The 22,969-nt window shown below is 43.9% G+C and overlaps 1 protein-coding gene across 1 annotated transcript in view; it reads right to left on the bottom strand.

The window, feature by feature from the left end:
• The window catches only part of rgs20 (regulator of G protein signaling 20), a 212,816-nt gene that overhangs the window by 161,786 nt on the left and 28,061 nt on the right, over positions 1 to 22,969 (bottom strand). The window lies entirely within an intron of this gene.

Here is a 22,969-nt window from a genome sequence, read left to right as displayed (position 1 = left end):
CTGACTCCCACGACTTGTGATCAATGTCACAGGACTTCATGTTGCGTTAACATAATAGTTGCAATTTAATACAACATGGCTGAATAATTAAAGAAGGAAACTATTTCCACTTTCTAGAAGGTAGCTGTCTTGGTGTCGTTCTTCAAGGTCTTTTTTGTTTATTGATAAATTTTTCATCTTTTCAGTAAAGACCACAGAGATCAAAATTAAGTGACTCAAAATTCAGATGTGTAGTGCCTGTTTCTTGATGCTGCAAGTGTCCTTAGAGATCCAAAATGGCATCCGCAGCATACGCACACACTTCTGTTTTGAGTTACGCTGAACACTATATTGATAAGGGCATTAGTGAATATGCAGTGAACGCCTGCCGGAAGTACGCAGGGTAGCAAGATTATGCCGTCAATGTAATGCTGATTTGTTACTAGCATTGCCATCTTGGAGCTCAATGCTCCAGCTGATGCCGTCTCTTTATCATGCATGAATGACCATGTGTTCAGCAGCAGGAAGGACCCTCCATCAATGCTATTTAAAGGGATCAGCAACTACTTTCATGTTGGTTGCTGATTGATTTCTACAGGCTGTTGCTTCAATTTTACAAGTGTTTCATGCTTTCTAGAGTTAATTAAAATTGTTAAAGTCTACAGGGAATGGTGTGGCAGGTGCTGAAGGACTGCACAAACCAGTTGGTCCCAGACATGGGTGTAATTGTAGGCATTCCCCTTGGAATACAACATGACTGGGAGAATGAGCAGAGGCCACCTAGAACAGGACAAACTGCTCGAAAAGGGAGGAGGAGGAGGAGGAAGAGAAGGGCTCTCAACAGGAGGCCGTAACTGCCCAGAGTATTCAGGGAGCAATTAACCTCCGTGAGGAACAATGCATGAGATGTCTATGTTTCTGTAAGGACATCCTCAGTAAAAACTGCCACCTACTGAACCAACAGCAATCTCAAAGCAGGGCAAGGACTGCATTACCACTCCCTGTGAAGGTGACCGGGGCAATGAACTTTTATGTGTCAGGCTCCTTCCAGGTTGGAGCTGGAGATATTTTCAACATTTGCAGTTTGCCATCCACTGTTGTGTAAGGGAGATCACTGCTGTACTCTATTCAAAGAAAACTGACTATATTTAATTCTCTCTCACCACAAAGTAGTAGGCAGGGAAAACTTGCAGCTTCATGAATATTGCAGTCTTCCCATGGCGCAGGATACCTTTGGCAGTGTGCACATTGCTTTGTCAACTCTGAGATGTACCGCAAACAAAAGGGATTCCCCTCCCTCAGTGTCTAGCTGGTGTGCAACCATACACAGTGAATCATGCAGGTTAATGCCCTATATTCTGACAGCAATCTGTTATGCTATCTGCATCTGAACCACCACGGCAAATCAAAGGGTGACTACTGAGTGACAAGGGCTATCCTTTGGTGATGTGACTCATGACTCTGGTGCAGAACCCACACATAGGTGGGCAACGTCCATATATTGAAAGTCATGCTGCCACACAAAATGTGATAGAACACACCATTGGCATGCTGAAAAACTCTTCTGTTGCCTGGTCTGTTTTAGAGGAGCTCTGCAGTACTTGGCAGAGTGGGTGTCAAGATTTGTGTGGTCTGCTGTATGCTGCACAAAAATGAGGGCACAGCCCTTGCCACCAGCTCAATGATGAGTAGCTGAGGAGGAAGAGGGGGAGGAGGCAACCTAGACAGCTGCCTTCTGGCCAGATTGTTTATGAACAACTCCACCACTGCAGTACCAGTAAGTGCAATCCCAATTCCACATTCAACAGTCCCGCCACACTTTACCTTCCTTCTGTTTGGTCACAATGTAAAAATAAAATCCACAGAAAAAATTCCAAATAAATTTTATGGATCAAAGCATGCCATATTGCATACAAACATCAACTAATCACCATGGTGTATTTCCTTAGTACTTGTCTTCCATGTGTCTTTACTTGTCCTAGTCCTCCAATTCAATGATACCCCAGTGGCTGCTGACATTCAGTGGGGGAGACTGCAGATGGCCTTGGCAGATAAGCTTGAGCAGCTCTGGGTCTAGAAGATCCAGCTGCAAACTGCACCATCTTGATATGGGCTGTGGCAGTCTAGGCTGGCTGACTGACAGGCAACAGCAAGGGCACTGGCGGAGTGCCAGTGGTGGGAGGACGAATGCTGCCATCCTGAGAGAGGACAGCAGATTCTTGCTGCTTGGAACCACTGTCACTCTCCCAGGTAGTGCCCCAGCAATCCTAGTAATCTGTCGGAGGATAGATTGCTGGACTGCTGTAAGACCCTGAAAGCCCCTTTGAACATTGGTATCCACAGCCATGATGGCAGCAACCAGAGTTTGTATTAGTTCAGTCTGAGCTTCCACTGCAGCAACCAGATGTTGTGTGGCTTCTGCTTGTGCTGCATTGTAAGCTGAGACTTTGACCATCGCACACTGCAGCATGCTTGGGTAAAGTGTGCTAGTTGAGTTGGCCATCATTTCCATGCTAGAAAGGATGGACTCCAAGCTCTGCACAAAGCCCTGTGCAAAGTTGGTCTCAGACTTCTTCATGCTCCTTGACATTGTCCGCAGGTATCTGGCAGGCCTACTGCCAAGAATGAGGCACATTAATTTTGTCATGAACATTGATTTTAAACTGTTACTGGAATGAAGAAAAGACTTGTTAAACAGATCAGCTGTGGCTGGAAAATACATTTGCACATTAACAGACAGTGTTTGGAAGAGGAAAGCAGCCATTCCCTGACACATTCAACCCACAATGGACTTTCGATCACCAGACATTGAAGATGGAAGAGTTCACATTCCAGGTTGACTGCTAAGATGGCCGAATACACAAACGGACATGGTCAAACCAGCTAGTCATGTGACAAATGATGAGTTTTCTGATGAAGGGTCACTGATCTGAAACGTTAACTCTGCTTCTCTCTCCACAGATACAGCCAGGCTTGCTGAGTATTTCCAGCATTTCTTGTTTTTATTTCAGATTTCTAGCATCTACAGTATTTTGCTTTTATTTTAGTCACATGACTAGCCTGCTGGGCAACCTGAGTTTTTTGAATTTGTACTGACAGTTTGGGAAAGAAAGCAGAATGCTCCTGGACTGAGAAGATCTCTCCTGGCTGGCTTGCCGCAGCATCTCCTGTCTGCTCCCATCTCTTTCGCACAAGCCTCTGAATCCACTGAAGACACATGAACCCGAAGAGAGAAAAGCCTCCTACACTGAACAAGGTTTAAGAAGAATACTGGGCCCCAATGAAAAGCAAGATCTACCTACAATCAAGGATTCTATAGTGAGCTCCAAGAACTGTAACAAAAACTCTTCAGATATTGCCTCAAACCTTCCACTTTATTATTCTTCTGCTCTTTTCTGTCTCCATTTGCATGTGTGTATCACATATACATACTAGTGTGGGCACATCGTGTATCTGTAGGCCTTAACTGAATTAGAGTTTAAGTTTAATAAATTTCAACTTTTCTTCTTTAAACCTAAGAAAGCCTGTTTGTGCTGGTTTCTTTGCTTTATAATTGGAAAGCGGTAAATAAGGATTCACCAAGGGGGAACTAAAAACACTGGGTATTTAAAATGAAACCCTGTTACAGTAAAACCAGGTGAAGGCTGAGGGACCCCTAGACACTTTTCTCACCAAATTGTAACAATTACCATTACACAAGCATTTCATTTTGCATACCCATCATCCTTCTTCTGTAGGCTGCCCCATCAAAATTTCCATCTGAGTCTTCTACAGCAGAACTAATGTGCCATATTGTCCTTTGTTGAACTGGCCCCTGTGCTATCCTTGTCTCCTTGCCCCGGCTGCAACCCCCTCATGCCTGGTGACTCAACAATATGTGCAGTTCCACCTCTAAGCTATCCTCTAAATTAGATGCAATGAGTGTCCAAGCTGGTGGTTGCTAGTGTGAGATTGAGTGATGGCATTTCTTCATCACTGTCTTCTTGCTTTTCCACCAGGTGCTCTCCCACCACTGCCTGGCCAGGTGGCAGTTCTTGGGTATCTAAAATGCAAAGGCACAAATGCTAGGGTTGTGGTGAGGGGGAAGGGGTTGGGAGAAAGCACGGGATGTATAATTACCCTATCTGCAGTTTCTAAATCAGAAGAGATTGTGAGTTGAGGGGCATGTGCGATGTGAGAAAGAGAATTTGGTATGAGAGTACCTTCATCCTCTATTGTTTCAGCCCCACCACTGACAACAACCTCAGCAGTGGCCACTCCAATGATCGCGAGCATCTCTCCTCCATGGGGATAAAGACATGAAGCTGCGCATGTCTCCCTACAGTTACTGCATGCTACCTCTGGTTGTGCGCCACCTTGTCCTGCAAGAGAAAGGGAAGTGTGTGTTCGTGAATGTGGTGCAATCTATTTGGGTGATGTGGTTATCATGGTTGAATAGCTGGTGGTGTGTGCAACATCCGATATGTGGGTGTGAGGCTTGCAACAGTGCTAAGTGTGTGAGAATGAGGTGAAAAGTATGAATATTAGGTATGAGTTCTGATTAATAGAGATTGTTGGTAGGTGGGTGATGGAAGTGTGGTGTATTGAGCAGTATCTGAGGCTAGTGGTGCGGTTGGTGGGATATGACATTTGAAGATGCACTCACTGACCTTGATCACTCGTGTAAGGTCACTGAACTTTTTGCAGCACTGCATCCAGGTGCTCAAGGCTTGACTCCTGGTGTTAACCACCACAGCTATCTTGTTACACTGCCTCCTGGATTCCTCCTCTCCTCCTCTGCACCCCCTGAACCAAGGTCTCCAGTGCAGCGTATAAAATCTTGGAGCTTGCTCTCCCTTTGTTGTTCCATTCTTATGTCTTTCCCAGGTTAGAGTCAGTTGTAAAATGTCTTCCAGCACCTGCTCCAGCCACAATGCATTTCTTCTTTAAGAGGTGAAGGCTGGCTTTAAGTAATGCAGGGTAGCTTTAACTTGTGCTAGCTCTCACAATTTTGGGCACCCTGCTGAGGGACATAGCCACTCAACCACGCAGTTACTGCTGGCTACAAGCTTCAATGATGTTAATTAGCAGGCAGCGTGAGGTTGGCATGCTGTCTGCATCAGAAGCAAAAAGCATGGGTTAATACTGCAAAGTGATCCCGCGCTCATTTTTGGGCCGCTATCGAAATTAGCCCTCAAGATCTTTCTGGTCTTTGTCAACTACATAACAGGTAAACTCACTGGGGTAGAATTTCATCTTCACCACCTGGGCAGTAATCACCCACCCATTAAAGAATCCACCTGATTTTCATTCCATTAATTTCACAGGGTGAGTGATCTGTTCCATCTAATTACGATGAAGGTAAAAATCTAATCATCCTGATCTTTTGGGGGGCTCATTTCTTTTGCTGTTTGAAAGTTTAAAAAAAAAGGATGGCTATTTATCAAATTAGTTCTTAGCAAAATGTATTATTCAAGATATTGGTCCATCAATCTATATCGATTTACAAATACCCGATGAAAGGTCACTGACCTGAAATGTTAACTCTGCTTCTCTCTTCACTGATGCTGCCAGACCTGCTGAGTATTTCCAGCATTTTTTGTTTTTATTTCAGATTTCCATCATCCGCAGTATTTTGCTTTTGTATACAAATACATGATTTACGGAGATATTACTGGATCCTGAGTTTAGCTATTGTATAACATTAAAACAGATTTTCTAGAAGTAAAAAGGCAATTCTGATCCACTATCTTGACCAAATCATCATATTATCAAAACCTTGCAGCAATAATATGGTAAAGTGCATTTTGCCTTTTGTGAACATACAGGCTTGTATTCAATGTGCTGTAAGAGATTAATTTGTTAACAATAAGTAGTCACTTATTTCAAAAGATTGTACCTAGAAAGGCATTTTGTAGATAATGTGTGAACATATTGGAGTCATAGCTATATGACACCTCCTCACCTATTGTACTTTTATTATTTGGGGAGATTGCAATGAAGTAGTTAGCTGCTGAAACAATCATATTTTTAATAAAAGATGTTGGGCACAATTGTTAAATGATAACAAGATTACACACACAGAAAATACACATCAGCAGAACAAGTTGAAACTTGCAATTTCTGAAATAGAAATATCGTTAATACCTGTATCTGATCACACGGTATATGCATTTCTATTTGCATTTGAAGTTTACTCCATTTTACAAGTGTATTTGATCATATTTATTATTAATACACCTGGAGATTTTTATGATAATGACTTCACATAAATATTGCAACAAATTTGTCTAGAAATGCAGTCACCCTAGTTTACCAGAAGGTGGCAATGCAACACAGTTATTTACATTGATATTGGGTAGAATCTTGTGGATTTAGTCCCTTCTGGAACGATGGGACCATTTTGGGTCGGAAACCTGATTTCCTAATGGGTGGGGTTTACCAAGGCTCCTTCCCAGAGCAATGGCATTAGCATGCTGCCTCCAGGCTCCCTGACCAAACAGGGAGGGCAGGATGATGTGTCCATTCCGTCAAAGGAAGCTTTTCTGGTTGAAGAGACCATATGTGAGCTATTGTAAGATTCACAGGACTACAAGTAATATTCAAAGAAAATTAGTGTTTTATTATAACTTGAAAGGAACATACATATACAAATAGTTACTGCATGAGCACATCTAAACACATCTCATTTTGTCGGGCTCCACCCAAAACTAACTGGTGTGGAGCACCATCACTTCCTCTGATGATCTTCACTTACAACTCTTACAGATTGAAGGTTTGGGGTAAGAGATACAGGGGAATATGCGAATAACTTTTTATGCAGTGGGTGGTAATGACCTGGAACTCACTGCCCACAAGGGTGGTGGAAGCGGAGACAATCCATGACTTCAAAAGGAAGTTGGATGGCCACTTGCAAGAAATAGACTTTCAGGGCTACAGGGATCAAGCGGGGGGAGTGGGACTTACTGAACAGCTCCATGGAGAGCTGGCATGGACTTGATGGGCTGAATGGCCTCCTTCTGTGCTGTAAATGACATTTAAGGTTGTCAACAACCAACACTTGGATTTTAGAGGCTGGGACCACCACAGTAATGGAGAGGAGACCTGGGAAGGCTTCCCCCTGGAACTTTCACTCTTACATGGAAGCCCTGTTGTGGGATCTGAGGGGCTGCGGTGAAGTGAGCTCTACCGAGGAGCGGGGGGAAGTGGACAACCTCTTCAATCAAGCAGGCATGACTGGAAGAGGCTTAGGAAGTCAGCAGCTGAAGTGTGGTCCTTCCAACCTGGAGACATTGCACCAAGAGGATCCAGGAACTCAGGAGGGCATGACAGATGAGAGGTGTAACACCTTAACGTCTCAAGCTTCACACTCTGACTTTCCCAGCATTCTCCTCTATAGCACTTGTCAGGCCAGCTATTGGTAATGCCTGTCCACCTGGTTCACTGGGAAGGAGGTCTTGTTCTAGGAGGCTGCAGATGTCAGCAGGGACCTGCTATGACAGACTGAGCCTCCTGAGGCACTGGTGCTCAGACATGTCGATAGAGTTGATCATCTGCTTCTCGACCCTGTCTGCAGACCCTGTGTTGGGGGTATCGCCTCCTTCCAGGTGGATCTCGGTGTCCATCCCACCTGCCCTGTGGAAGGGCATGCAGCTGAGGAGAAGGCAGCTGATGCTGCTGTTTTTAAAAAATTTGTTCATAGGATGTGGGCATCGCTGGCCATGCCAGCATTTATTGTCCATCCCTAATTGCCCTTGAGCAGGTGCTGGTGAGCCACCTTCTAGAACCTCTGCATTCAGTTATGGTGTAGGTACACCCACAGTGCTGTTAGGGAGGGAGTTCCATGGTTTTGACCCAGCAACAGTGAAAGAACGGCAACATAGTTCCAAGTCAGGATGGCTTGTGACTTGGTGGGGAACTTGCAGGTGCTGGTGTTCCCATGTGCCTGCTGCCCTTACTCTTCTGGGTGGTAGAGGTGATGAGTTTGGAATGTGCTGTCGAAGGAGCTTTGGCACGTTGCTGCAGTGCATCTTGTAGATGGTACACACTGCTGCCCCTGTGCGTCAGCTATGGAGGGAATGAATGTTGAAGGAGGTGGATAGGGTGCCGATCAAGTGGGCTGCTTTGTCCTGGATGATATCGAGCTACCTGAGTGTTGTCAGAGCTGCACTCAACCAGGCAAGTGCTCCTGACTTGTGCTTTGTAGATGGTGGATAGGCTTTGTGGAGTCAGGAGGTGAGTTACTTGCCACAATTCCCAACCACAATATTAATATGGCTGGTCCAGTTCAGTTTCTGGTCAATGCTAACCCCCAGGATGTTGATGGTGGGGGATTCAGCAATGGAGATGGTTAGATTCTCTCTTGTCTGAGATGATAATTGCCTGGCAGTTATGTGGTGTGAATGTTACTTGCCACTTATCAGCCCAAGTCTGAATGCTATCCAGGTCATGCTGCATGCAGCCACAGACCTAGTGAGGGCAGGGATATGACGTTCCTGCTGAAATTAACAGCAGGAGGTCGTTCATGTGTTTTTTACCATTTCCTGCCTGGCAGTCAGCCAAATTGACAACCTTATTGGCTGCCAGGTGGGAAAACCAGCTGCAGCAGCCCTTAGCCTGGGACTTTTAGGGATGGTCCCTGGCAATTGGGATGGGGAATGGTCAGTGATTGGAGTTTTGAGTTAAAGAATCAGCTCTAGTAATCTAAATAAACAGTTCTATTAGTGAATAAAGAATACCTGTGTTACCGTGGAAATAGGTATATGTCTTAAAACTATTGCATGACATGTCTTTCTGCAAAAATAATAGCTAGTTGATGAGAAATGTTTGAAATGTCAATACATCTTTACTTAACTGAACTGGTCTTTTCTCGTCATGTCTGTATCTGTAGTGTGGATCATATGACATTGATCACGGATTTTTTTAAATAGAAAATTAAATACAGAAATAGTGTTTCCCTGCCCATTGTAGGTAAATAAAAAAAAATGTGTTCCTTTCACTTACTGCAGTTATATACATAAATAAATAAATCTGTGCATGTAGCATGCATAAATAACAACCCCTTTGAATATATTTACATCAATTTTCATGTCAAAATTGTCTAAGATAAAACCTACTTTGTTTTGATACAAAAATAAACCAAATTCACATTGAATTTCAAAGTCCTCATAATTGCTTCCCTGGTTTCACTGCTGTCCATCCTTTTCCATCACTGGAGAGAACAGGAGGGGAGGGGAGAGGAGTTGGGGTTGAAATACAAGTCCTGATGCAATCTGTCAATGGCTAGTTTGCTATCACTAGTGAAAAAAAAACTTGGGTAGTGGAGGTGGATTTAATATTGATCTTTATTTTTTGGGATCTGGGGTCAAATCCAGCCCAGATTAATAGGATAAAAGTCTTTCCTTTCTACTCGCTGTAAGGATTCTATAAGAAATGTGTTTGGGCAACTTCAATTCAGTTCCTCGTGGGCCTGCAGCACAAAAGTGTCCCTTAATTAGCGATCTCACTCAAAGAGATTGCAGGATGGCCATTGTGGATTTTAAAAAATATTGCACAGATATTCTTCTGAGGTTAGAGCTACAACATGTTAGTGTTTCAGAGCAGTGGGAGTTTTACTGTACAGCTGACTGCCATACCTGCTCTGGTAGTGTCTGAAGCAGATACTGGCTCCCTGAAATGGGCAGAGTTCTATTTTCCAGCATTAGCACCCCTCACCTTGATAATCAGAAAACAATGCAGCGACCCCTGCTCCTCATTCTGTCCAATTGCAACGTTGTTCATTAATTTAAGTACCTCAAAAGCAACTGCACAAATAAATTCAATTCTTCTCTTATTTTGTAGTTGTTCAGGTCATTATGATGTTGGAAATCCGAATTCCAGTATTAAGGGGTCACAATCCTCCAGCAGAAGTTTGGTGGAACAGATTGCCAGGCAGTCGAGATTCGATGAGGCAGACCCTGCCCCAAGTCGTGGGATGGTTGCTGCTGTTATGCCTTTGAAGGCTCAAAAATTTGTAATGGCTCAATGTTCTTACAAATATAAATGCATCACTATATTGCATTAACCTTCAGACTGGCTTGATGGAGCTATTCTGAGTATCAAAATTCAAGGTTGTTTTCATACATAAGAGTGATTTCTCCCACTGGCATCAGTTTCAGCATGTTATTGACCATTGATATCTCTTTTTTTTAATATTTTTCAATAATTTATCAATGTCTTTTTACTTAGTTTTCCCCGTAGGTTCCCATTCCTACTATCAGGCAATATCAGGCATCTTGTTCCCTCCTTCAGCTTTACAGGAAGACAGTGACATGGTGGTAATGTCACTGAATAGTAATCCAGGCTAATGCCCTGGTGACAAGGGTTCAAATTTCACCACGGCAGCTGGTGGAGTTTAAATTCAATTAATTAAGAAAATCTGGAATTGAAAGCTAGTCTCAATAATGGTGATATGAAACTATCATTGATTGTCATAAAAACTCATCTGGTTCACTAATGTCCTTTAAGGAAGGAAATCTGCTGTTTTTACCTGGTCTGGCTTACATTGTGACTCCAGACCCACAGCAATGTGGTTGACTCTTAACTGCTCTCTGAAATGGCCTAGCAAGCCACTTAGTTGTTAAGGGCAATTAGGGATGGGCAATAAATGCTGGCCTTGCCAGCAATGCCCACATCCCAGGAAAGAATTTTAAAAAAAGCTGTGGCAGTGGTTGAGAGCCGGGATGCAGAGTACTTTGTAGCTGCTCTGTGATCAAGTAATAGGCAGTCTAATTACTCAGGGCTGCCTGGTCCTAAATATGTTTAATGTAGCAAAAGAAGAATTCCTAAATGGCCGAGCTCTAATTTTTAGATTATGGCCTCATCTTCTTGACTACCCCCCACCAAAGGAAACAGTTTGTCTGTATCTAATCTTTCAAACCCCTTTATCATTTTAAGTACTTCAATTAGATCATCTTTCAATCTTCTAAACTCAAGAGAATACAAGCAAAGTTTATGCAACCAGTTTCATAATTTAACCCTTTAAGCACTGGTATCATTCTGGTAAATCTGCACTGTACCACTTCTAAGGCCAGTATATGTTTGTAGAGGTTTGGTGCCCAAATCTGAATGCAATACTCCAGATAGGATTTGATCAAGGTTCTATACAACAGAAGTCTACTTTTCTCACTTTGTTATCCCAGCCCCCTTGAGATAAAAGCCAGCATTCCTTTAGCCTTTATGATTTTTTGTGCCTATTGTCATGAAAACCACACCTGCCAAAGTGAGACATGTTGGTTTCGTAATATGAAGCATTAATTTTGAACTGTTGCTGGACTGAAAAAAATGGCTTTGTTTGAAAAGACCACTGGAACCATGACTGCTTGTTTTGCATTCTAAAAGACAGTTGAAAAAAGGAGACAACGGGAACTGCTCACTGATTCAATTAACAAAGATTGGTCTGAGCAACCGTGATCCACATCTTGTCTGTGTAAGAGACAGCACTCCACCCCCCACCGAGAGCTTTGAAATACACAAACCACAGGGGCAGTTGTTCCAAGTAAGGGGTTAGTCACATGACAAACCTGCTGGCCAACTTGGAGTTTTGAATTGTGCCACACAGTTTGTGAACAGGCTGCAACTGAACTTGAAGAAGAGAGCACCTATCTCTCTCTCTCTCTCACGAAAAGCACAGAAGCAACTCAAGTCTCAAGAGAGAGGACTCCTGCAGCTAAACAAGTGAAAGTGTGCACTGGGCCCCAACAAGAACTGCAAGATTTAACTGCAATCAAAGATTCTACATCCAACTCAAAACGAGTAACTGAACTCCATATTACTTCAAACCTCTTCCCTTTAATTCTTTCTCCTCCTCTGTCTCTATTTGCACGTGTATTTATTGTGTATGCATGCTAGCATGGTCGCGTTGCATATGTCTAGTAGTTTTAACCAAATTAGAGCTTTAAGGTTAATAAATGTATACCTTTCTTGTTTAAATCAAAGAAAACCTGTCTGGTTGATTTCTTTGCCATTACAATTAGAGAACGGTAAACAAGGATTCACTGAGGGAAAGCTTAAAACATGGTGTTTTAAAAATTAAACCCTGTTATGACGAAACCAGGCAAAGGCTGAGAGGAAACCCCTAGACCCCTTTCTCACCTGATCATAACACTATGCACTGGCTTTTAGTGATATTTGCACACAGGCACCCAAATCCCTCAGCATTAAGAAAAAAAATGACTTTGGAAGAAGAAGAGATGATCTCATTGAAACATGCAAAATTCTTACAGGGCTCAACAGGGTAGATGCAGGAAGGATGTTTCCCCTAGCTGGGGGAATGGCTAGAACCAGGGGACACAGTGTCAGAATAAGGGGTAAGCCATTTAGGACTGAAATGAGGAAGAATTTCTTCACTCAGAGGGTGGTGAATCTTTGGAATTCTCTACCCCAGAGGCTGTGGAGGCTCAGTCACTGAGTATGTTCAAGACCGAGATTGATAGATTTCTAGATATTAAAGGCATCAAAGGATATGGGGTAGTGCTGGAAAATGGCTCGAGGTAGAAGATCAGCCATGATCTAGTTGAATGGCGGAGCAGGCTCAAGGGGCCGAATGGCCTTCCCCTGCTCCTATTTCCTATGTTCCTATACTGATCTGAAGTAGATGACCTTACACTTCTTCACATTGAATTCCATCTGCCATAATTTTGCCCACTCTCTCAGTTTATGGCCTTTTGTAACTTCATTTTAGAAACACAAATACTGTGTAGAAAATTCAACCATATCTGTCATTTTCAGAAACATTTGCAGCCCCTCAGCTTTTCCCAGCTTCACTCAATTCCTGCTTAATGAATTCTGGCATCTTCTCTGCACACTGCTGTGTCTGAATTGATGTTTTGTTCTGCACCTATAGCATTCTGGATCAGCACAGGATCGCTGAATGTTTAGTTCTGATTGTTGACTCACACAGACCTTCAATAACTATTCAAGGCTGATTGAAATAGTCTAGAAACATGAAATAAAGTCAACTATGTCATTTTTCTTTTGCTGAGATAGCCTGTAAGAGTGAAGACATATCACAAACTTGATGAATTATCTGTTTTCTAGCACAATACATAAACCTTCCTTCTGTTGTAAGCAGAGAGGGTTAATTTAGTTTGTCTAGGAATGCATCAAGTTAAAGACATTCTATACATTGAGTAATTATACCATTGGGCCAATCTGTACAAAATGAATATCAATATTTGTTTTATGCTATACCTACACAATTCCCTTTTCCTCTATTTGAAAGCAGTTTGCAAAGGATGCTTAGAAGTGTCAGAGTCAGTGCCTGAAGACCTCTGATTTCCAGGGTGCAAAGCAATATTCCAAACTGAGTATGAATCTGGGAAGTGACCTAAACAATAGTTTTAATAGAGTTAAAGTTCCTCTTGTATGTGCTTCATGTTCAGATACCAATTAGTGTCCAGTATTCAAGAATGTTTGGTTGCAGTTACATAAAGAATTGACAAGACCAACTTTTACTCAGTATGAACATACGGACAGTCCTCCAAGAGATCACAGTGAAAGACAACAGAATGACATCAGACATATAATTGAAAAGGTCAACTTTAAGTAAAGACCAGTGCTTAACTGTATGAGATTTCTCACTAAACTTTATGGCGCAAATAGCTAATGGTAACCCATCACACTCACAAATCAAGAAAACCAATAGAATGGAGAGAGATAAAAACTAACCTGATGATGATGTGAAATTTAGATCATTTAATTTTTATTGCATAATTGATGGACCTCATTTACATTAATATTAAAAATAGAAATACATAATTATGAGAAGATGTGATAAACACTCAGGCATGTAGGTATAAGTCCAATACACAAACACACACCTGTAGTGACCCTTGTAATCCTCAGGAGAGTTCAGACATTTGCACAGGCAAATGTTAATATAAACATTTATTAGAACCAGAAGAAAGTGAAGAGTTTACTCACACACCTAGTCCTTAGGAAAGTTCAGACATCTTCTCCACTACAACTACCCCCAAACACATACATGCAAAGTTTTACAGCCCCACTGGATACAAGGTCTAAGGTTTACTCTAAGGTCTCCAGCGACCCGGGTTCAATTCTGGGTACTGCCTGTGTGGAGTTTGCAAGTTCTCCCTGTGTCTGCGTGGGTTTCCTCCGGGTGCTCTGGTTTCCTCCCACATGCCAAAGACTTGCAGGTTGATAGGTAAATTGGCCATTATAAATTGCCCCTAGTATAGGTAGGTGGTAGGGGAATATGGGGACAGGTGGGGATGTGGTAGGAATGTGGAATTAGTGTAGGATTAGTATAGGTGGGTGGTTGATGGTCGGCACAGACTCGGTGGGCCGAAGGGCCTGTTTCAGTGCTATATCTCTAAACTAAACTTCTTCTGGATGCACTTCCTAATGACTGCTCACCAATGAGACAAGAAAATCAGGCAGGATTGTGATGTTACATACTCCCACTTCATTTTCATTCTATTTCCATGTTGTGCCAGCTGCAGTCATGTGTGCTCCTCCACCATGCGGAGTCTAAATCAGTCCCATACTTCATCTGAGCCACCTCCGTGTTTGCTCCCACTTGTTATAATTTGGCAGGAAACATGTCCCCATACCAATTAAGGGCTTACCCACGTCAAAATCTTAACTTTAATCAGTTTTCCACCAGAGGTGGGTTTCTGACCCAAAATCAAACCCAACTCCTGTTCTCACCTCCGTGATGAAATTTCAGCCCAAAGCGGCTGACTTTGAGGAAGCTTTTAAAGGTCAGGAAAATGGTAGCAAGGCAGAAGGGTTTAGGAACAGAATCCTAACCATGAGGGAGTGATGTCAATAAATAATGAAACAGAAACAGAAATGAAACACATAAGCACACTAGAGTTGCAAGAGCATAGAGTATGAGCTAAGATGTAAGGTTGAGTGGCGCTGTGGTTAGCCTCACAGCTCCAGCAACCCAGGTTCAGTTCTGGGTACTGCCTGTGCGGAGTTTGCAAGTTCTCCCTGTGACTGCGTGGGTTTCTGCCGGGTGCTCCAGTTTCCTCCCACAGCCAAAGACTTGCAGGTTGGTAGATGAATTGACCATAGTAAATTGCCCCTAGTGTAGGTAGGTAGTAGGAGAATGGTGGGGATGTAGTAGGAAATATGGGATTAATGTAGGATTAGTATAAATGGGTGGTTGTTGGTCAGCACAGACTCGGTGGGCTGAAGGACCTGTTTCAGTGCTGTATCTCTAAATAAAAAATAAATAAAAGATTTCAGAGGTAAGGAGGACAAAGAAAGTTGAGAAATTTGAAAATAAGGATAGGTAATTTAAAGTCAGTGGGCTGGGGAACAGGAAACCAATGGTGGTCAGTATGGACATTCGTGATAGGAGATCAGCATTTAGTGTGGAACAGAAAACAAGTGAGAGTTCTGAATGAGATGAAGCTTTTGTGGGCTTGCACCTGGGAGGTCAGCAACAAGAATGTTGGAGAAATCAAGCTGGAAGTTGATAAAGGTATAGATTAGGTTTTCTAAAGATGAATGACATGCCTATTCATTTCCTCATAAATTATTACACTCTTACCGATAAAATGTTTTTGAGAAATATATTCTCTTAATGCATTGTGATACATCTATATTACAATCGGTTGAATGATTCTTTATAGACCTATCTTGAGCTGTTCATTGTTATTCATTATACTTGACACTTATTATAACATATTAACAAGCCAGTGAATTCACAGCCAAGTTAGAAATACATATTGCAAAGATAGTTACATTGGCAAAGCTCATTTCAACTTATCTAGCTCTGATTCTCTGAGGCTCCACTGGAAGTGTAGGTCGGAAAATTGGGCATTTGGCCTCACAAGAGTGAATTGTGTCATTCTTAATTGTTTCAAATGTGATTTGAGAACAGAAAATGAGGCTGGGCTATCAGTATGCACATGCCTCTTCTAAATATTAAAATTAAGTCCTGAATTTAGGCAAGTTCATCTTACAACATCCACTTCTCCCATAGAAAATGGACTCATGACGAATTCTGGAAACTGGTCTCTTCAAGTAAGCTTCTTAAAAGATATGAGGACACAGTTTTTGGTATAAGTGTTTTTACTTTCTCATTTTCAATTGCATTTTGCCCCCATGCATTTGTTTGGCGAGATAATCTGAAATTTTTGAATTTTTGGGATTTTTCTTGCTGCACTTTTTTTTCTACTTAAAAGGAAGAAACACTGTCCACACATGAGCCAGCTAAATTCCATTTTGACAAATTAATGTTTATGATGCCTTTTCATAAAGACATTTAGGTAGAATATAGGTCTCTATCACTAGGGATGAGCAATAAATCCTTGCCTTGGCAATGATGCCCACATTATGAGGATGAATGAAAGAAGAACAGTAAGAGACAATTTTTCAAACAGACACTCTCCCCCCGTGTATAATAAGCTCCTCTTTTAATCAGCTGAATGTCCTGGCACTGAAATTCGGTGGGGCTACCACCACACTCTCATCATAACCATGGCAGAAGGTCAATAGTAACTCCAGAGAAATGGCCATTTTCAGCCATTTATTTCTCACCTCCTTGGGAGTTCTGCCAATTTACCACTAAAGTTATGGCAGGAGGCTTGTGCTAGCCCTGTGGAATTGCAGGGCACCAACTTTTTAAACTTACCCCACAACTAAGGAAGCGTAAACATTCTCCTGTCTAGGAATCTAGATATGTTTAATATGCATCTTGTCAGTGATATTGTGTGCCTAAAAATGCTGACCACTTCAAACGATTCTTATCCTGTAATAAACTTTTCAAAATCACTGATATTGCACTTAACCATTTCCAATGATCTTTGGTTTTGTTGAGTGACGAAATGAAGACTTTGTACCTGAGTAGGCAATAGTGAAGAAAGAATAGAATAAGACAATGATGCGCCAAATGCCTTCCACATGCCACGAGGCTAATTGCAATTGCTGTTGGGTAATTTGTCATGTTCATTCCACAGATCAAACTGCATCCGCAGGATGCTTTAAATATAAACTAAATATAATACAGCTCAATCACCAATGGCCAAATTACATCTGAAACAGAATAGCTTTTCTGTAACTAGAACATTTGTTAAGAAAACATGCAAAGAAAGGAGACCAGTGATAGAAGTAAACAAAGTATTGAACAATAAAGTATAAAAATATTGAACCTTTTTGGAGAGATGAGCGAAAGGACTTATTGAAATTCACAATTCAATCAAACAACAGAGATGCAAAATTATTATTCTAGTACAGAATATGCTGTGCAGAATCCTTCCTTATGCCTATGAACAGTTTTGCAGAAATTTTAATACAAGCACAATCCTATCATTTTGCATCTGTTTTTAGGATTTAACTGTATTGGAAATAATCAAAAATGACACCGACAGATGCTGTTTCCCTTGCCCATACCAGTATGGATTATATGGGAACAGTTGCCAGAAATATAAATGCAGCTGTAATATATTAATAGGGTCATTAAATCAATGAAATGTCCCACTGCAAACATGCAATTAGACATAACAAACAATTTAGAACCTGTGGCTTTTGTGGATTTGCAAATACCAGACCTAGTGCGGGTGTGATTTAAAATTGCGGCCCTGGAAGTCATTTCAGGATCTCCGGGACAGGCTGCAATATTCAAAGTGTTGGCGGGGTGGTGGGGAGTGAACGGGGAACCTGCTCACCTCCAAATAGCCTCCTGACTTCATTGTCTACTTTCAGATATGGGGATGGGGGCAGAGCGGGTGCAAGCGTGATTTGAAGATCGGGTTCTCGGAGGTCAGCACTAGGTCCCGCTGCCTCCAGAGTGCAAAGCCATTTTTAAAAGAACGCCGGGAGGGAATGGCAACACCACACACCTCCAATAAGTGGAGCTCATTAACAAGCTTGTCAGCAACAGTTAACACATTTCAAAGGAAGGGAACATGGAAAACACCATGTCTGGAACATGGCAAGGCGTACAAGTTGTGAACACTCCGGGAAGACCATGAGGTCTATGGAAAGGGCTGATTTACTAAATGCAGAGGCTCAAAATAAAGCTCAGCTGCTCCAAAAGTGCCACAGAGTAGCCATTGCTAGAGCTGTAAGACTCACTTTTCTCAATGGTGAGTGGTAGGAATCGAAAAGGGACATAAGGCTACTGGCATCAGTTGGGCAGCTGGGGTTAGCAGGGGAAGGCCTGATAAATGTACAAAGCCTAGCTGAGGAAGGTCACTTGGGAACAGGCTGCTCTGACATTGGACAGAGCAGTCAGGATGAGCTTCAGCAGATACAACCATCTGGACAGCAGGAGGCCAGAGGAGCACAGTGGCGGTGGGGGGGTGGGGAGGCTGCAAGGGAAAAAGATGCTACCGTAGACATTGGGTCTACTGCCCATGAGTTGGCTACCTGCAAATGACAGAGTGTCAATGTAGTAGGAGGCTACGCCTATCCAGGCAGATGGTCTCGGACCAATGTGCTCTGATCCACAAGGACCTGAGGCCTCGCAGTCAATGTCACCGTCGCCCTGATTTTTAATGCAACCGGGTCATTCCAGCGATCAGCTGTGCACTTAGGTGGCATTTCGCACTGGGCAGCTGATCATGCCATCAGGCAGGTTACAGATGCCATATTCCAGAGGGCGGGAGACTATATCCATTTTGACACAGATGGGCCAGCGCAGCACAAAGGGCATTGGGCCGCCATCGATGGATTCCCTCAGGTCCAGTGGGTCATTGATTGCACTCACATACCCATCAAGGCATTGAAAAGCCAAGCAGTCAGATTACTCAACAGAACGAAAATTTGCATTTGTATAGCTGGACGTCTCAAAGCACTTTACTGCCAATGAAGTACTTTTTGAAGTGTAGTCACTGTTGTAATGTAGGAAACACGGCAGCCAGTACACGCACAGCAAACGCCTACAAACAGCAATGTGAAAATGACCAGATAATCTGTTTTTGTCATGTTGATTGAGAGATAAATATCGGCCTGGATACCAGGGATAACTCCCTTGTTTTTCTTCAAAATAGTGCTATGGGATCTTTTACATCCACCCAAGCAAACAGATGGGGCCTCAGTTTAACATGTCATCTGAGAGACAGCACCTCTGACACTGCAGTGCTGCCTCAGTACTGCACTGGAGTGTCAGTGTTAGTTTTTGTGCACAAGCCCTGGAGTGGGATTTGAACCCATAACATTGTGACGCAGAGGTGAGAACGCTACCAACTGAGCCACAGCTGACACAGAAAGGGCTATCACTCATTGAATGGCCAGCAGGTCTGTGACCACAGGAAGTGAATCTTTCAGGTCTGTTGCCAGTTCCTGGGCAGCTGTTTTGACTCCTTTATCCTGCGATAGTCCCAGGCACCACACCTCTTCAGGCTCACATCCAGACTCCTCGGGTGGCTGCTGGGGTACAAGAATTATTCCCTAAAAGAGAGGGCTCCTGATGCCATTTGAAATCCAGAAACAGAGAAACAGAAGCACAGCAACCAGAGCCATCTACTAACACAGACCTGCATTGAACAGAACATTGGTACCTTGAGGAAGTGCTTCTGCTGCCTTGACTGGTCAGGTGGTGCCCTTTAGTAGGAGCCAGCCATAGTGTCCCATATCGTGATCGTCTGCTGTGCCCTAAACAACATGACACTGCAAAGAGTCCGAGAGATGGATGAAGAGGAGGAGCTGGACGCCACTCCACATTGGCAGAGAACTGGGAGGAGGAAGAAGAGGAGAAGGAAGGGATCACTCAAGAGGTGGGCAGTGCCCAGGCAGCAGAGGACGTCTGTCACCAGCATCCCAAACCTCAGGGTGCAGTGCAGGCTTGCATAGCAGCAAGGGCCATGCTGATTCAGCAGCATTTCACCTGATCACCCCCGACTCCTCATTGCTGAAGACCCCACAACTCACCTTCCAGCATAGAGAGCTACTTTACCGCTATGACCCTTAACTGCGAGGTCCCATTGGCAGCCATAAGCAAGCAGATGGAGAGTTCCTCCATCTGCAGTGGGTGGCACAGTGGTTAGCACCGCAGCTTCACAGCTCCAGCAACCCGGGTTCAATTCTGGGTACTGCCTGTGTGGAGTTTGCAAGTTCTCCCTGTGTCTGCGTGGGTTTTCTTCGGGTGCTCCGGTTTCCTCCCACAGCCAAAAGACTTGCAGGTTGGTAGGTAAATTGGCCATTAAAAATTGTCCCTGGTATAGGTAGGTGGTAAGGAAATATAGGGACAGGTGGGGATGTGGTAGGAATATGGGATTAGTGTAGGATTAGTATAAATGGGTGGTTGATGGTCGGCACAGACTCGGTGGGCCGAAGGGCCTGTTTCAGTGCTGTATCTCTGAAACTAAAAACTAAAACTAAAAACATTGTCCAATATCATAAGGCATGTGTACGTAACATTCTCAGGGACCCACATCCCTGCCACCCGCCCCACAATGCAATGTTCCCCTTTTGACATCAATAATACACCTGTCAGAGCAGTGAAATAAAGAAGTTATATTGTGAGGCAAATGAAATAACAGACTAATGTAGACACAAGTACCCAGGTGACCCACTGAGTGAGTTTAACACCATGGCGCCTTCCTTACCCTAACTCTTCTATGGGGTCCTCTCCCTGTGGCAGAGGAAGACTGCCTCCGGCTGTGATGTTCATGGCTTCTGCCCTTGTCTTGGAAGTGCCTGTGGGGGCTCCTCCACAGGCTGTTGCGACTGTTTCATGGCAGGGTCTGCCTCTGTCACAGGGCCCTGGCATACAGATGGCTCCTGAGTCAGAGTGGGCAAGGGGCTGAAGGGTGATGTCGGTGCCACTAGGACTATTTCAACCTTTTCCTGGCACCTTTTGATGCTGGATGCAGCCTTCAACTGGGACACTGCTGGCATCCACTCTGAGCATTTCAGCATCACTAAACAATCAATGCTATTGAGATTTTCACTTTTTCTGCACCCACTCAGAGTGGTGCTGCATATGGCTCTCCAAGAGGTTGCCCAGACTCTCAGTAGAGGATTTCATGTGATTGGATCCCTGAGTCAGGGCAGAACACATGTACTGCATGGACTCCTCCATTGCCTTCTCAAGGAGCTCCAACAAATGGGAAATTATCTGCCTCTGGTTCTTGAGGGAGACGCTCCTTGTCTGTGACACCCGAGGCCCAGCATCTTCATCCAGCAAAGCATTGCTGTGTCTGTCCTCCATGGGGGACTGCCCACAGCTGACACTCTGCCTCACCCTCCTCCTCACATATGCTACGAAATTCACTCAGTTCTCCCCTTTCTACACTAATCTGTGGCCCACCCATAGAGTCATAGAGAGATACAGCAAGGCCCACCAAGTCTGTGCCGACCAACAACCACCCATTTATACTAATCCTACATTAATCGCAGATGCCTTACTACATCCCCACCATTCTCCTACCACCTACCTACACTAGGGACAATTTACAATGGGCAATTTATCTATCAACCTGCAAGTCTTTGGCTGTGGGAGGAAACCGGAGCACCCGGCAGAAACCTACACGGTCACAGGGAGAACTTGCAAACTCCGCACAGGCAGTACCCAGAACCAAACCCAGGTCGCTGGAACTGTGAAGCTGCAGTGCTAACCACTGCACCACTGTGCCACCCACAATCCAAGGTGAGTGTGTGCGCGCTGATGGAGGTTGCTGAGGTCTGATGTGATGGTGCAGGTTCCATGGACTCCTCCCCCACTGCCCAGGGTGACGGCGCCAATTTGGAAGGTTGACTTTGGTGCCACTCTGCAATTAGCCCTGTGGGAAACACAAGAAAATGGTACTGAGAACTGGTCCTACTCAACAAGTGTCCCAGCACAACCTTTCCCTCAGCTGACAGGAGTCTAAGATCCATAGCTCGCATTGAACACAAGAATACAAGAAATAGGAGCAGGAATAGACCATATGGCCCATTGAGCCTGCTCTGCCATTCAATACAATCGTGGCTGATCTTGGGCTTCAATTCCACTTTCCTGCCCACTCCCGATGTCCCTTGATTCCCTGCGAAACCAAAAATCTATCTATCCCAGCCTTAAATGTATTCATTGATGGAGCAACCACAACCCTCTGGGAAGAGAATTCCAAAGATTCACAACCCTTTGAGTGTAGTAATTTCTCCTCATCTCAGTCTTGAATGATTGGCCCCTTATCCTGAGACTGTGTCCCCATGTTCCAGATTCCCCGACCAGTGGAAACAATCTCTCAGCTTCTACCCTATCAACACCAAGAATTGGGCAGGATTCTCATCCAATGCCCTTCACCTCAAGAAAAAGCAGTCCAATGATCCTGTTGCTCAGAGCCTCCCATCTCACCATCCCTCACTGAATGCCTCAACTGGCAATCTCAGCACCACCTCCTCCACCTCTGTCAGGGTGTGGAGCAGAGCCACTCTGCCTCCCGTTCTGGCCATCGCTTGTGTATTATAGGCTCTCTTCTCCTGCAGGATGAGAGGAGAATGATTCATGAGTAGGCTGCCCTCCCTCATTTCTTCCAGCATGACATGCATGTGGGCTGATGTTCCCCTGAGTGATGCTCCAATCTGAATAGAGCCCCAGATGTGAGAGTAGCTGCCTCTCAGTATAGCGACTGTTGCCTCACTCTAACGATGTGAGGGAGATTTGTGGATGTTCTGTGAGGGAAGCTCATGTGAATTCTGGTGCTTAGAGAGTTGGTGCCCAATGAACCAGGTGCCGCTGGTTACTCACCTTACTAGACTGCAAGAGGTCATTAAACCTTTATTCAATACTGGACTGAGGTCCTTCTTGTGGGTCCCCAGCTACTGACCCTCTTAGTCTCGTTGGGTGGATTTCTCCTTCCTGAGGCCGGGAAGAACAGCTCTCTCTTCTGTGACACTGCATCAATGAGTGCCTCCAGGGAGGAATCAGAGAAACAAGGATGGCTGCCCATGCCCAGATAGGATGTCCGATCTCCGTGATGGTGAATCACTGAAGGCAACGGCAAGCCCAGGCCAATCGAGTGATTTCTATTTGAAGATTACACGCGTCAATGATGCTGGCGTGATGCAGGAT

The sequence above is a fragment of the Heterodontus francisci genome, chromosome 5, assembly GCF_036365525.1.
Source record: "Heterodontus francisci isolate sHetFra1 chromosome 5, sHetFra1.hap1, whole genome shotgun sequence".
NCBI classification, from domain to species: Eukaryota; Metazoa; Chordata; class Chondrichthyes; order Heterodontiformes; family Heterodontidae; genus Heterodontus; species Heterodontus francisci.
Note: the sequence above shows the minus strand (reverse complement) of the source record. Positions and strands in the feature narration are given on the sequence as shown.